The following is a 13,555-nucleotide window of genomic DNA, read 5'->3' on the forward strand; positions in this document are numbered from 1 at the left end:
TTATTGCTCATTTTCTGATTTTTCTGCATTTTCCTTCTTTCTTATCCTGTGTATTTCAGATTACCAATTCAGTTTGGTAGTTCTCTATGATGGTTTTCTTAGTTTTCTCTTTATCATTTGTGTCTCTGTTCTGATTATTTGTTTAGTGGTTACTATGAGGTTTGTATACAAAATCTCATAGATGAGATAGTCCATTTTCTGATAGGTTCTTATTTCCTTAGACTAAGCCCATTCCATCCCTTCCTCTTCCCCTTCTAAGTTATTATTGTCACAACTTATTCCATCTTGTATTGTGAGTTTGTGGTTAAAATGATGAGATTATATTTATTTTTGATGTTTTCCTTCCCTTTGTCTAATGTTATAATTAAGTGTTTGCTAACCTGTTCTGATAGAGAGCTGCAATGTTCTGATTTTGTCTACCTATGTATCTCCTTGCTCAAGACTTCGTAATTCCTTTCTTTTTCATGTTTCATGGCCTTTCTTAGCATTTCTTGTAGGGAGTGTCTTGTGGCGATGAACTCCCTTAGCTGTTGTTTATCTGGGAAAGTTTTTATTTCTCCATCTGAAGGATATTTTTTTCTGGATAGAGTATTCTTGGCTGAAAGTTTTTGTCTTTCAGAATTTTTTTTGAATATGTCTTACCAGACTCTCCTAGCCTATAACGTTACTGCTGAGAAATCTGCTGAAAGCCTGATAGGGGTTCCTTTGTAAGTTATTTTCTGCCTTGCTGCCCTTGACAGTTTTTCTTTGTCATTGACTTTTGCCAGTTTTACTACTATATGTCTTGGAGAAAGTCTTTTTACATTGATATAATTAGGAGATCTGTTAGCTTCTTTCACTAGTATTTCCTGCCCCTTCCCCAGGTTTGGGAGGTTCTCAGCTATTATTTCTTTGAACAAGCTTCCTACTCCATACTCCTTCCCTTCTCCCTCTCCAATACCTATAATCCTTATTTTGCATTTCTTAATTGAGTCGGATATTTCTCAGAGAATTTCTTCATTTCTTTTTAGTCTTAGTTCTCTTTCCTCTTCTGGCTGCAGCATTTCTATATTTCTGTCCTCTAGGCTGCTGATTCTCTCCTCCATAATATCAGCTCTATTTTTCAGGGTGTCTAGATTTTTCTTTATCTTATCTATTGTGTTTTTCATGTCCAACATTTCTGATTGGTTTTTCTTTATAGTTTCAATCTCTTTGTGAAGAAGTTCCTGATTTCATTGAACTATCTGTATTTTCTTATAACTCGTCGTTTTTGTTTTTGTTTTTTTTTTTTTGAGGAAGATTAGCCCTGAGCTAACTACTGCCAGTCCTCCTCTCTTTTTGCTGAGGAAGCCTGGCCCTGAGCTAACATCCGTGCCCATCATCCTCTACTTTATATGTGGGACGCCCACCACAGCATGGAGTGCCAAGTGGTGCCATGTCCACACCCGGGATCTGAACCAGTGAACCCCGGGCCGCTAAGAAGCAGAACATGCACACTTAACCGCTGTGCCACTGGGCCGGCCCCTGTGGGGTTTTTTTGAGAGCTATTTTGAATTCTCTGTCATTTAGATTATAAATTTCTGTGCCTTCAGGATTGATTTCTGGGTGCTTGTCATTTTCCTTCTGGTCTGGAGTATTAATATATTTTTTCATACTGTCTGACAGCGTGGATTTGTGCCTCCACATAGTGATAGTATTTGGTTGCAGCTTCCACCTGCTGCCACTGGGTGGGGGTCAGGAGCTGTGTATTCGGAGCCCACTGCAACCTCAGCTCACAGCTGCTGCTTTTCTATCATACGCGTGGATGCTCTGGCTCACTGGCTGGAGTGCCTGGCCAGGAGAGGGGTGCTTTCTTTTACCTGCATGATCCCAGGGGCACTCTCACTCTGCCCTCACTATTTGCTCTCCTAGAGTGCTGGCTTGATGAAGACACCCCAGAAATAGCTTAGCCACCTCTATGTGGGGCTTTCCCATGGGCTGTGAGGGAACTTGGGGAGTGAAGGTGATCCCACAGAGGGCTATCCCTCCCCTCTTTCCTCTCAGAGCCATGCACAGTCCCACACCCTAGGTGACTGCCATTGGAGGAGGGAGAGGAGATCCGCTTACCTCCTTTCACTTCCTCTGGGGGTCCAGCACCTCCACCTTCAGACTTATGGCTGTGTGGGTCTCTCAGACATCTTTATTGTTGTCTGAATATCCTCTGTTGGTATATTAATGTCCTTTTCATTGTATCTTAGCAGGGGAGAGTCTAAAGGAAGAGCTCACTCCACTATGATGCTGACATCATCCCCCACACCATAGTTTTTTAAAACAGCAAGACCATAGGAATAGTGTAAGCAGAGGGCAGAGCAGTAGGCTGAGGTCAGATCATGGAAAGCCTTGTAGGCCATGTTAAGGATTTTGATATTTATCATAAGAGCTTTTCCTTGTTGTTTCTTTCTTTTTCTAAAAAAAGATTTCATTTTTCCTTTTCCTCCAAAAGCCCCCTGGTACATAGTTGTGTATTTTTAGTTGTGGGTCCTTCTGGTTGTGGCATGTGGGATGCTGCCTCAGCATGGCTTGATGAGCAGTCCCATGTCCGCACCCAGGATTCGAACTGGCAAAACCCTGGGCCGCTGCAGCAGAGCACGCAAACTTAATGACTCGGCCATGGTGCTGGCCCCAGGAAGAACCTTTTTTAACATTTCTTGTGATGCAAGTCTGCTGGTGATGAATTCTCTCAAGTTCTGTTTGTCTGAAAATATCTTTATTTTGCCTTTATTCTTAAGGATATATTAACTGGATATATTATATATATATTTTTTCTAGGTTGATGGGTTTTCTTTCAGTACTTTAAAGATGTCTTGTCAGTGTGTTCTTGCTTACATTATTATTTTTTTGTTTTTGTTCTTTGACTGGTGGCACTTGGGTTTACTAAACTGTGCCTTAGTACAGACATTGGGGCTTGCTCATGGTGCTCTTGACGTATAAAGCCTGGACCTTCTGGCAGTTATTCTTGAGCCATGACACCAGGAAACTGACAGCTAAGTGGATGTTTCACACAAGCTCATTATCTGTCATCTTAAGTAGCCAACATCCACTGCTAGACACAGCAACTTCTTCTTCATCTGGGACTTAATCATGGACTTCACTTCATCAACTTCGGCCACCATATTCTCATTGTCAGTCAGCGAGGAAGGGAACTTGTCAGCTTTATTCAGGCCTGGGCCCAGGATTCATGGGATCTGCTTGACCAGAGACTCTGAAGCCTAAAAGGGGTCATCCTTTTTGGCCAACTTCTTGACCAGCTTCTCATTCTTGTCAAGTTTCTTCAGTGCCTCAATGCCCATGTGGGGGATATCCACAGCCTTGGCCTCATCACAGTGCTGCTGGTCCCCCAGGGCACACATGGGGAATTTGGGGCAGGGAGTGGACTTAAGCCTGACGGTGCTGGAAAAGCATTTGTCCTTCTGAGGGTCATAGTTCTTCAAGATGATCTGCAGCTCCACTGCTTCCAAAACTTCTGGCGCTGGGCAGGTTCTGGTGCAGGACTTCCAGGGAGATTTGCTGCTGTTGGTGCCTCTTGCTGCAATAAGCAGAAAAGAGTTGCTTGTGTTATTTTTGATGAGAAATTAGTTGTCATCTTTTTCTTTGTTCTCCTGTTATAATATGTCTTTCTAGCTGTTTTTAAGCATTTCTCTTTATCTCTGGTTTTCAGCATCTTCATTACGATGTGTCTTGGGATGGTTTGCTTTGAGTTATTCTGCTTTGGATTTGCTGAAATTGTTGAATCTTTTGGTTTATAGTTCCAACAGATTTTTAAAAGTTTGCCACTACTTCTTTTTTCTTTTATTCCAGCAACATTGGATTATAACATATAGCTTTCAGATGTACATCATAATATATTTCAAATTCTGTGTAGATTATATCATGTTCACCACCCAAAAACTAATTATAATCTGTCACCACACATGTGAGCCTCATCACCCCTGTTGCCCTCCCCTGGCCCCCCTTTCCCTCTGGTAACCACCAATCCAATCTCTGCTGCTATGTGTTTGTCATTGTTTTTATCTTCTACTTATGAGGGAGATCATACTGTATTTGACTTTCTCCCTCTGACTTATTTCACTTAGCCTAATGCTCTCAAGGTCCATCCATGTTGTCACAAATGGCCGGATTTCATCATTTCCTATGGCTGAGTAGCATTCCATAGTGTATAAATAGCACATCTTCTTTATCCATTCGTCCCTTGATGGGCACCTAGGTTGCTTCCAAGTCTTGGCTATTGTGAATAATGCTTCAATGAACATAGGGGTGCATGTATCTTTATGCTTTTGTGTTTTCAAGTTCTTTGGATAAATACCCAGCAGTGGAATAGCTGGATCACATGGTAGATCTATTCTTAATTTTCTGAGGATACTCCTTACTGCTTTCCATAGTGGCTGCACCAGTTTGCACTCCCACCAGCAGTGTATGAGGGTTCCCTTCTCTCCATATCCTCTCCAACACTTGTTGTTTCCTGTCTTGTTAATTACAGCCATTCTGACTGGAGTGAGGTGATATCTCATTGTAGTTTTGATGTGCATTTCCCTGATAGCTCATGATGTTGAAAATCTTTTCATGTGCCTGTTTGGTCACTACTTCTTGAAATATTTTTCCTGCCCTCTTCCTTTTCTTACACTCCTATTACATATAAGTTAGATTGCTTGACATTATCCCACAGATCACTGAGACTCTGTTCATTTTCCATTAGTTTTGTTTTTCTTTGGGCTTCAGTGAACTTGAAGACATAACAGTATGATTTGCTATGTCTTCAAATTCATTGATCTTTACTTCTGTAATGTCTAATTTTCTATATCCCCAATAAGTGAATTTTTCATTTCAGATATTATATTTTTCTAAAAGAAAATATAGTATCTTATGGAAGATATATTTTTCGAGAACTCTAGAAAATTTCTAGAAGTTCCATTAGTTCTATTTTAATATTCATCATGTTATGTTTTCCTTTTTAAATACATGTGCAAAGGTATAATGCTGTTTTTAACATTATTCTCTGCTAGTTCCATCATCTCTGTCATTCTGTTTGTTTTTTTTTTGATTAACTGATCTCTCCTGGTATAGGTCATATTTTCCAACCTCTTGTCATGTCTAGTAATTTTTGACTGGATGCTGGACATTGTTATTTCATGTTGTTGAGCTTCTTCCTTTTAAGAGTATTTAGTTTAGTTTTGGCTGGCAGTTAGATTTTCTAGAGCAAGTCCAGAATGGCCTTTTCTCTAGAGCTAATTCTAGTGTCTCTACTGGATGCCCCAGGTGTTTAACAAGGTTCCTCTATTCTGGATAATCAGAACATAAATGTCTCCCAGCCCTGGATAAGCTCTAGGAACTGTTCATCTTAGAGCTCTCTAATCGTTGCTCTTTTTTTCAGCAATTGTTCTTTGTCTGACCTTGTGGAGTCTCATTCTATACATGCACAGCTTAGTGTTCTGCTGAGGATTCAAAAGGACCTTATGCAGATTTCTTTCTCTGCTTACCTCCCTCCTTTCTAGTACTCTGCTCCACAAATTCCAGCTGCTTCGGCCCCATCAAACTCCTATCTCTGTCTCCTCAATGCAGCAAGACCATCATGCTCTGCTTGGGTCCTCCTTCCCATGCTGTGGATTGGATAATGCCTCCAGGCAGGCGGCTATAGCAATCATGGGGCTCACCTCACTTGTTACTCTTCTTTCACAGATCACAGTCCTGCATAGCCTATTTTCCAATGTGTGTGGACTGAACTGTATCCCCCCAAATTCTTATATTCAAGTCTTAACTCCCAGTACATATCGGAATGTGACTGTATCTGGAGATAGAGTGTTTAAAGAGGTAATTAAGGTTAAAATGAGGTCCTGAGTTTGGGGCTCTAAACCAATATGACTGGTATCCTTATAAGAAGGGGAAGAGAGACCAAGCCCATGTGAGAACATAGCAAAAAGTCACCATCTGCAGACCAAGGAGAGAGGCCTCAGAAGGAATCAAACCTGCTGACACCTTGATCTTGAACTTCTGGTCTCCAGAACTATGAGAAAATAAGCTTCTGATGTTTTGGCCATCCAGTCTGTGGTATTTATTTTGTTATGGCAGCCACAGCAATCTAATACACAATGTATGAACAACAGTTGTTTAATATACTTTGCGTGGTTTTCTAGTTGTTTACAGCAGAAAGGCAAATCTGGTGCCAGTCCTCTGCCTGAGCTGGGAGCTGGATCCAACAGATTTGTTTTACTAGGGGACAGAACAAGTTGGGAAAAGTTACAAATATTCACACAAACCTTCATTTTACACTGGAAAACATGATGAATTTTGTTTTTAAAAAACAGCTTTATTGAGGCATAATTGATTACAAAAAGCTGCACACATTTAAAGTATAAATTTGATAAGATTTAACATATGTATACACCAGAAAATCATCACCATGATCAAGATAATAAACATGGCTGTCATACCCCAAAATTTCCTTGTGCCCTTTAGTAATCCCTGAGTCCTGCCACTCCATAACCCTCCTTTCCCCCTACCAATCTTCAGGCAACCACTGACCTGCTTTGTCATCACTATAGATTAGTTGGCATTTTCCATAATTTTATATAAATGGAAGCATACAGCATGCACTCTTTTTGTCTGAAAACTCAGCATAAATTTTTTTGAGATTCATTCACATTGTTATGTGTATTAACAGTTTATTCTTTTTTGTCATTGGGCTATTTCTCTCGATATACCACAATTTTTTAATCCATTCAAATATTGATCGGCATTTGACTTCTTTCCAATGTAGGGCTATTACAAATAAAGTTGCTGTAAATATTCAGGTAAAAGTCTTTGTGAGACATATGCTTTCAGTTTTCTTGGATAAACAAGTGGAGTGATGGCTACCTGGCACTACTGAGTTTTTCTCCCCTGCTTTGTTTCTCTCCGAAGCATATATCACCTAATAAACTATATAATTTACTTCTTCATTCTGTTTATTGTCAGTCTCCCTTCACCAGAAGGGAGGTTTCATAAAGTCAGGGGACATTTTGTCTGGTTTATTGCTGTTTCCTCACTGCCTCGGATAGTGTCTCATCATAGCAGGTGCTCGATAATCAGGACAGAAACACATATTGCCTACTATGGGTTAGGCACATTTTAGGTACTTTGCATATGTAAACATTTAGTGAATTATTGAGCTAATATATTCTCTTTTTTTTGGTGAAACTCACTTGGAAAATGATATTGGATTTGTAGGTTTTATCTTGTGAAGCGTTTGTGAATAGGGTTATTTATTAGCCATTAAACAGGAATGGCAAATGTTTATTTGGCAGACTAACCCCAGGTTGTGGTAGTGGCTATGCATGCCATTGTGTTGTGAGGATTCTGAAGATAAATCTGGGTTTACTACTATGACTGATCACGATATCTGCCATGTTTACTCAGCACAGAGAATAGAAACATGGCATTTCTTGTTTAGAGCACACAGTTTATTGAAAGGAGGGAAGACTATAACATCACTTTGGCTTAAATGTCTGGTTTTGATATATATGGAATGTATTGTATTAATTTAATTTTATTTTTTAAGTTTTAAGGAATTTGGTGATGTCCAAAAGTCAAATACTGCACATAATACTCAACATAATATTGAATTGCAACACTGAAAATACCCACAAAAGAAAGGATCTATACTTAATACTTGTATTCTATCTAAATCTGTTTTTTCTCCTAATGTGTATAAAAAGCTTTTTTCAGCTTCAGCCATAGCTATTGAGGTTTCTGTTTCGGATTGTTCGATTATTTTTCATCAGGGGAAAACTGCAGGGGAAAATCGCTTATGGGAGGATTGCACTTCTCAGCTGTTCTGTTCCACACCATGCATTAGCAGGCAAATTTCGTCTATCGGTTCACCAACTTCTACCAAGAAAACTTACCCAAGCTGCTCAGAGTAAAACAGAATGCTAAAGTCTGTGACCTGTTTCTTCATTTCTGTGCATGTCGTTCTTAGAGAATTGGGTTTAATTTTCTACATTTCTGTGTTTCTGAAGAAATGTCACTTTAGAACAAATATGTCACTTTTGCTTTCCAACTTCTTATTAGATTTCCTCATAAAAACTTCGTTAATTGAGGGGTTTATAGATTCTAAATTACTAGGAACTTTGTTTTTCCTCAAGGCTAAATAATATGACTAGCTATTTGAAGGAACACCTGAAACTAATTATTCTACCTCTCTCAGTTGAAATTCTCTATAAAAGCAATAATGTAAAATGGTCCTATTATGCCCTATTCTTGTAGGGAACTACTATTTAAACATCATTCATTATTTTAAAAAGGCTAGGAAATCTTCAAGGCCTAGAGAAAAATAATGTTACTCTTGTAATACTATGTGGGAAGCTATTTCTTTTGAATTAATTTATGACAAAGGAGTCCAGAATATACAATGGGGAAAAGACCATCTCACCAATAAATGGTGCTGGGAAAACTAGACAGCCACATGCAAAAGAATGAAACTAGGCCACTATCTTACACTACCATACACAAAAATTAACTCAAAATGGATCAAAGACTTGAATGTAAGAGCTGAAATGACAAAACTCCTAGAAGAAAACATAGGCAGTAAGCTCCTTGACATTGGTCTTGGCAACGATGTTTTGGATCTGACACCAAAAGCAAAGGCAACAAAGGCAAGAATCAACAGGTGGGACTAGATGAGGCTAAAAAGCTTCTGCATAGCAAAGGAAACCACCGACAAAATGAAAAAGCAACCTACTGAATGGGAGAAAATATTTGTAAATCATATATCCAATAAGGGGTTAATATCCAAAATATATAAAGAACTCATACAATGCAATAGCAAAAAACCCAAACAATCTGATTAAAAATTGGGCAGAGGATCTGAATAGACATTTTTCCAAAGAAGACATACAGATGGCCAACAGGTACCTGACAAGGTGTTCAACATCACTAATCATCAGGGAAATAGAAATCAAAACTACAACTCACATCTGTTGGGATGGCTATTGTCAAAAAGACAAGAAATAACAAGTGTTGGTGAGCAAGTGCAGGAAAGAGGGAACCCTTGTGCACTGTTGGTGGGAATGTAAATTGGTGCAGCCACTATGGAAAACAGTATGGAGTTTCCTCAAAAAATTAAAAATAGAACTATCAATGATCCAGCAATTCCACTTCTGAGTATATATCCAAAGAAAATGAAAACACTAACTTGAAAAGATACATGCACCCTCATGTTCATTACAGTGTATTTACAATAGCCAAGGCACAGAAACAACTTAAGTGTCCATCGATGGATGAATGGATAAAGAAATTGTGAGATATATATATAAACACACACACACACACACACACAATGGAAAATTATTTGGCAATAAAAAAGAATGAAGTCTTGCCATTTGTGACAACATGGATGGAACTTGAGAAAGACAAATACAGTATGATCTCACTTATATGTGGAATCTAGAAAAAAACCCAAAAATGAGCTCATAGATATAAAGAACAGGATGGTGGTTGCCAGGGGCAGGGGATGAGGGTGGGGTGAAAGGGGTGAAGGTGGTCAAAAGGTACAAACTCCCAGTTATAAATAAATAAACTACTTACATCCAAGCCTTTGTCTTGGGCTCTGCTTTTGTGTGAAAAAACAACAACAACAACAACTAAGAAACCCACCAATTTTGTCTCTAAATATGATTTGGATATGAAACAGATGTTCTTGTATCACTTGTCAGTTGTCCCTAAAATGTGTACCTGAGTGTCCATACAGTTCCTTGTGCCTGAGAGTCACTAATTCAGCCAACGCATAACAGTTTAATTGAGGTATAATTGATGCACAATACAACATACATATTTAAAGTGTATAATTCGATGAGTTTTGACATACGCAATCACCCGTGGAACTATAGCTGTGTCAAGATAATGAACATATCCATCACCCCCAAAAGCTCCTCTTGCTTCTTTGTAACCCATCACTTTCTCCCCACCCAGGAAACCACTGAGACAGTTTCTGTCACTCTCTATTAGTTTTCATTTTCTAGAATTTGATATAAATGAAATACACAATTTACTTTTTTCAGTCCAGCTTCTTTCATTCAACAAAATTATTTTGAGATTCATCCATATAGTTGTGAGTATCAATAGTTTGTTCCTTTTTACTGCTGAGTGGTATTCTGTTATATGGACATACCACAATTTGTTTATCCATTTACCTGTTGAAGGGTGTGATGGTTAATTTTATGTGTCAACTTGACTGGGCTAAGGGATGCCCAGATAGCTCATAAAACATTATTTTTTGGTGCTCCTGTAAGGGTGTTTCCAGAAGAGATTAGCATTTGAATTGGTAAACTGAGTAAAAAGATCATCCTCACCAATGTGGGTGGACATCACCCAATCTGTTGAGGGCCTGAATAGAACCTTCTATTCAGAGAGGCAGAGGGTGAATTGTTCTCTGCTTGAGTTGGGACGTCTATTGTCTCTTGTCCTTGGAGTTCCTCCTGGTTCTTCAGACTTGGATTGGGACTTTCACCATCAGTTCCCCGGATCTCAGGCCTTTCAGGCTTGAACTGAATAAAATCTCACCACTGGGTTTCCTGATTCTCCAGTTTGCAGAAGGCAGTGGGACTTCCTGGCCTCCAAAATTGCGCAAGTCAATTCCTATAATAAATCTCCTCATGTACTCACTTATTATATTTAAGGAGATATCTATCTCCTTATGTTTCTCGGGAGAACCCTGACTAATACAATGGGCATTTGGATTGTTTTCACTTTGGGGCTATTATAATGAAGCTGCTGTGAATATCTGTGTACAAGTTTGTGTCTAGACATAGGCATTCATTTCCCTTAGGTGCTAAATATTTAAGAGCAGAACAGCTAGGGCACATGGTAGGTGTATGTTAAACATTTAAAGAAACTGTCAAACTGTTTTCCAAAGTGCTTGTACCATCTTATATTTCCACCAGCAGTGCATGACTGTTTCAGTTGTTCCACATCCTTGTCAACACCTAAATTTTGCCAATCTTTTAAATTTTAATTACTCTACTGGGTTGATAGAGGTTTCACTTTGAAGTGTAAATTTGTGTTTTCCTAATAGCTAATGATGTTGAGTATCTTTTCATGTACTTATTTGCCATCCATACATCTTCTTTGGTGAAGTGTCTATTTATATCTGTTGCAAATTTTTAAATTGAATTGTAGGAATTCTTTATATATTGTAGATCCAAGTCTTTTGTTGGATATGTTTGGCAAAGATTCTCCTCTGGTCTGTGGCTTGCTTTTTCCTTTTCATAATAGTCTTCTGAAGAGCAAATGTTTTTAACTTTGATTATGTGCAATTTATTGTTTTTTTCCTTTATAGTTTGTGCTCTTCATGTCCTATTTAAGAAATCTTTGCCAAATCCATTCATTCAGATTATTCATTCAGGTTTTCTTCCTTAACTTCTAATAAAAGTTTTACAGATTGTTATATGTTTTAATTAGATTGTAAAAAAAATTAAATTGCAAATTTTTCTTTTATAGTTACCATGAAAGACTCTTGGTAATAATATTTACTTTTTCCTTTGTACAATACATATGATTTTCAATCTAATTTATACAGTTTTTATAATTTTCTAAAATGTCAGTATTCTCCATTTTTTGTCACATAATGTATAGTTATCAAACTTTTATTTCTTTGATTTAGTCATTATTTACAAAATAGCCAGAAGAAATTCTCAAAACTTTTAAATTGTCTTCCTTTGCATCTAATTTGTTCATCTTTTTACAACACATCTTCGTTCCATGAACTTGCAGGTTTTTAAATCTATCTGTAGCACAGTTTTACCTAACTGTAACACTGAGCGTTAATCTTCTATGTTTGATCTGATTCTATTTTTTTTTCTTTTTTTGGATTTCATTGCTGGCCCTTCTGTCTTTCTGATTCCTATCATATATTTTTCTCACTCTTTAGTCCTCCTGACTCTTCGGCCTCTTCCATGACCATCCTTGACATTCTCTCACTCCTCGTTTTGTTTCCTCCTCTGTTGAGCCTATATTTCCTCTGGTTCCGTGGAGTGGGCCTTCACTCTCATACTTCCACAGGCTGCTTGTTGGTTTTCCTCTTCTACCTTTTTCTTTTTTTCTGAGGACAAATCTGGTCATCCTTTTCTTTTTGAGGAAGATTAGCCCTGAGCTAACATCTGCTGCCAATCCTCCTTCTTTTGCTGAGGAAGACTGGCCCTGAGCTAACGTCTGTGACCATCTTCCTCTATTTTTTATGTGGGATGCCTGCCACAGCATGGCTTGACAAGTCGTGCGTAGGTCCACACCCAGGATCCCAACCAGTGAACCCTGGGCCGTAGAAGCAGAACCAGCGAATTTAACTGCTGCACCACTGGGCTGGCCCCTGTTCATCCTTTTAAAATGTAGCCACTCTGGTCATTTTCTACCCTGCCTTCTCTCTTGTGGATTTTCATCCTCATTTGATACTCCTCCTCCTTCTTTCTCCTCCCTCCCCCTCCCCCTCCTCCTTTTCCATCTCCCTTACTATGTCTTGGATGGCACAGCCATTACTTGAGCTGGTTTCTTTATTAGATGTTCTAAGTGCGTACAGAACCATAAAAGGTCGTCTAATCCAAGCCTTTTCTTTTGGTTTTGAGGAAACTGAGACCCAGAAAAGTTATCAGGTGCAATCGTCACGTTGCTACATTCAGTGTTTTCACAGAATGTTTTTTCAGCTCATGTTAGACAAACTGAATAGATCTGAGAGGACACAACTGATTCAAAAGTCATTCTCTAACACAGTGATTCCCAAAGTTGACTGTGCATCAGAATCACCCGTGGAGTTTTTTTTTCATTTTCTTTTTCCCCCCGTTTTATTAAGAAATAATTGACATATATCACTGTATAAGTTTAAGGTGTACAGCATGATGGTTGGAGTTACATATATTGTGAAATGACTACCACAATAGGTTTAGTTAACATCCATTGTCTCATACAGATACAATAGAAAGAAAAGAAAAAAAATTTCTCCTTGTGATGAGATCTCTTAGGATTTACTCTTAACAACTTTCAAGTATACCACACAGCAGTGGTAACTAGAGTCATCATGTTGTACATTACATCCCTAGTACTTATTTCTGGACGTTTGTACCTTTTGAGCACCTTCCTCCAATTTCCCTTCCCTTGACCCCTTGCCTCTGGTAAACACAAATCTGATCTCTTATTCTATGAGTTTGGTGGTTTTCTGGTTTTTTAGAGTCCACGTAAAAGAGAGATCACACAGTATTTGTCTTTCTCTGTCTGATTTATTTCACTTAGCATAATGCCTTCAAAGCCCATTCATGTTGTCACAAATGGTATGATTTCTTTTCTTTCTTTCTTTTTGCTGAGGAAGATTTGTCCTGAGCTAACATCTGTGCCAATCTTCCTCTATTTTGTATGTGGGTCACCACCACAGCATGACTGATGAGTGGTGTAGGTCCACACCCAGGATCCGAACCGGCAAAACAGGCTCGCTGAAGTGGAGCATGCTGAACACAACCACTATGCCACGAGGCCAGCCCCTCTTCTTTTTAATGGCTGAATAATATTCTATTGTGTGTATTTT

General features: G+C 38.6%; 1 pseudogene; it reads right to left on the minus strand.

Annotated features, from left to right (window-relative positions):
• Window positions 1–2,904: 2,904 nt before the first annotated feature.
• Window positions 2,905–5,544, minus strand: LOC103566099 (large ribosomal subunit protein uL1 pseudogene; annotated as a pseudogene).
• Window positions 5,545–13,555: the final 8,011 nt, after the last annotated feature.

The sequence above is a fragment of the Equus przewalskii genome, chromosome 2 (genome assembly GCF_037783145.1).
Source record: "Equus przewalskii isolate Varuska chromosome 2, EquPr2, whole genome shotgun sequence".
NCBI lineage: Eukaryota > Metazoa > Chordata > Mammalia > Perissodactyla > Equidae > Equus > Equus przewalskii.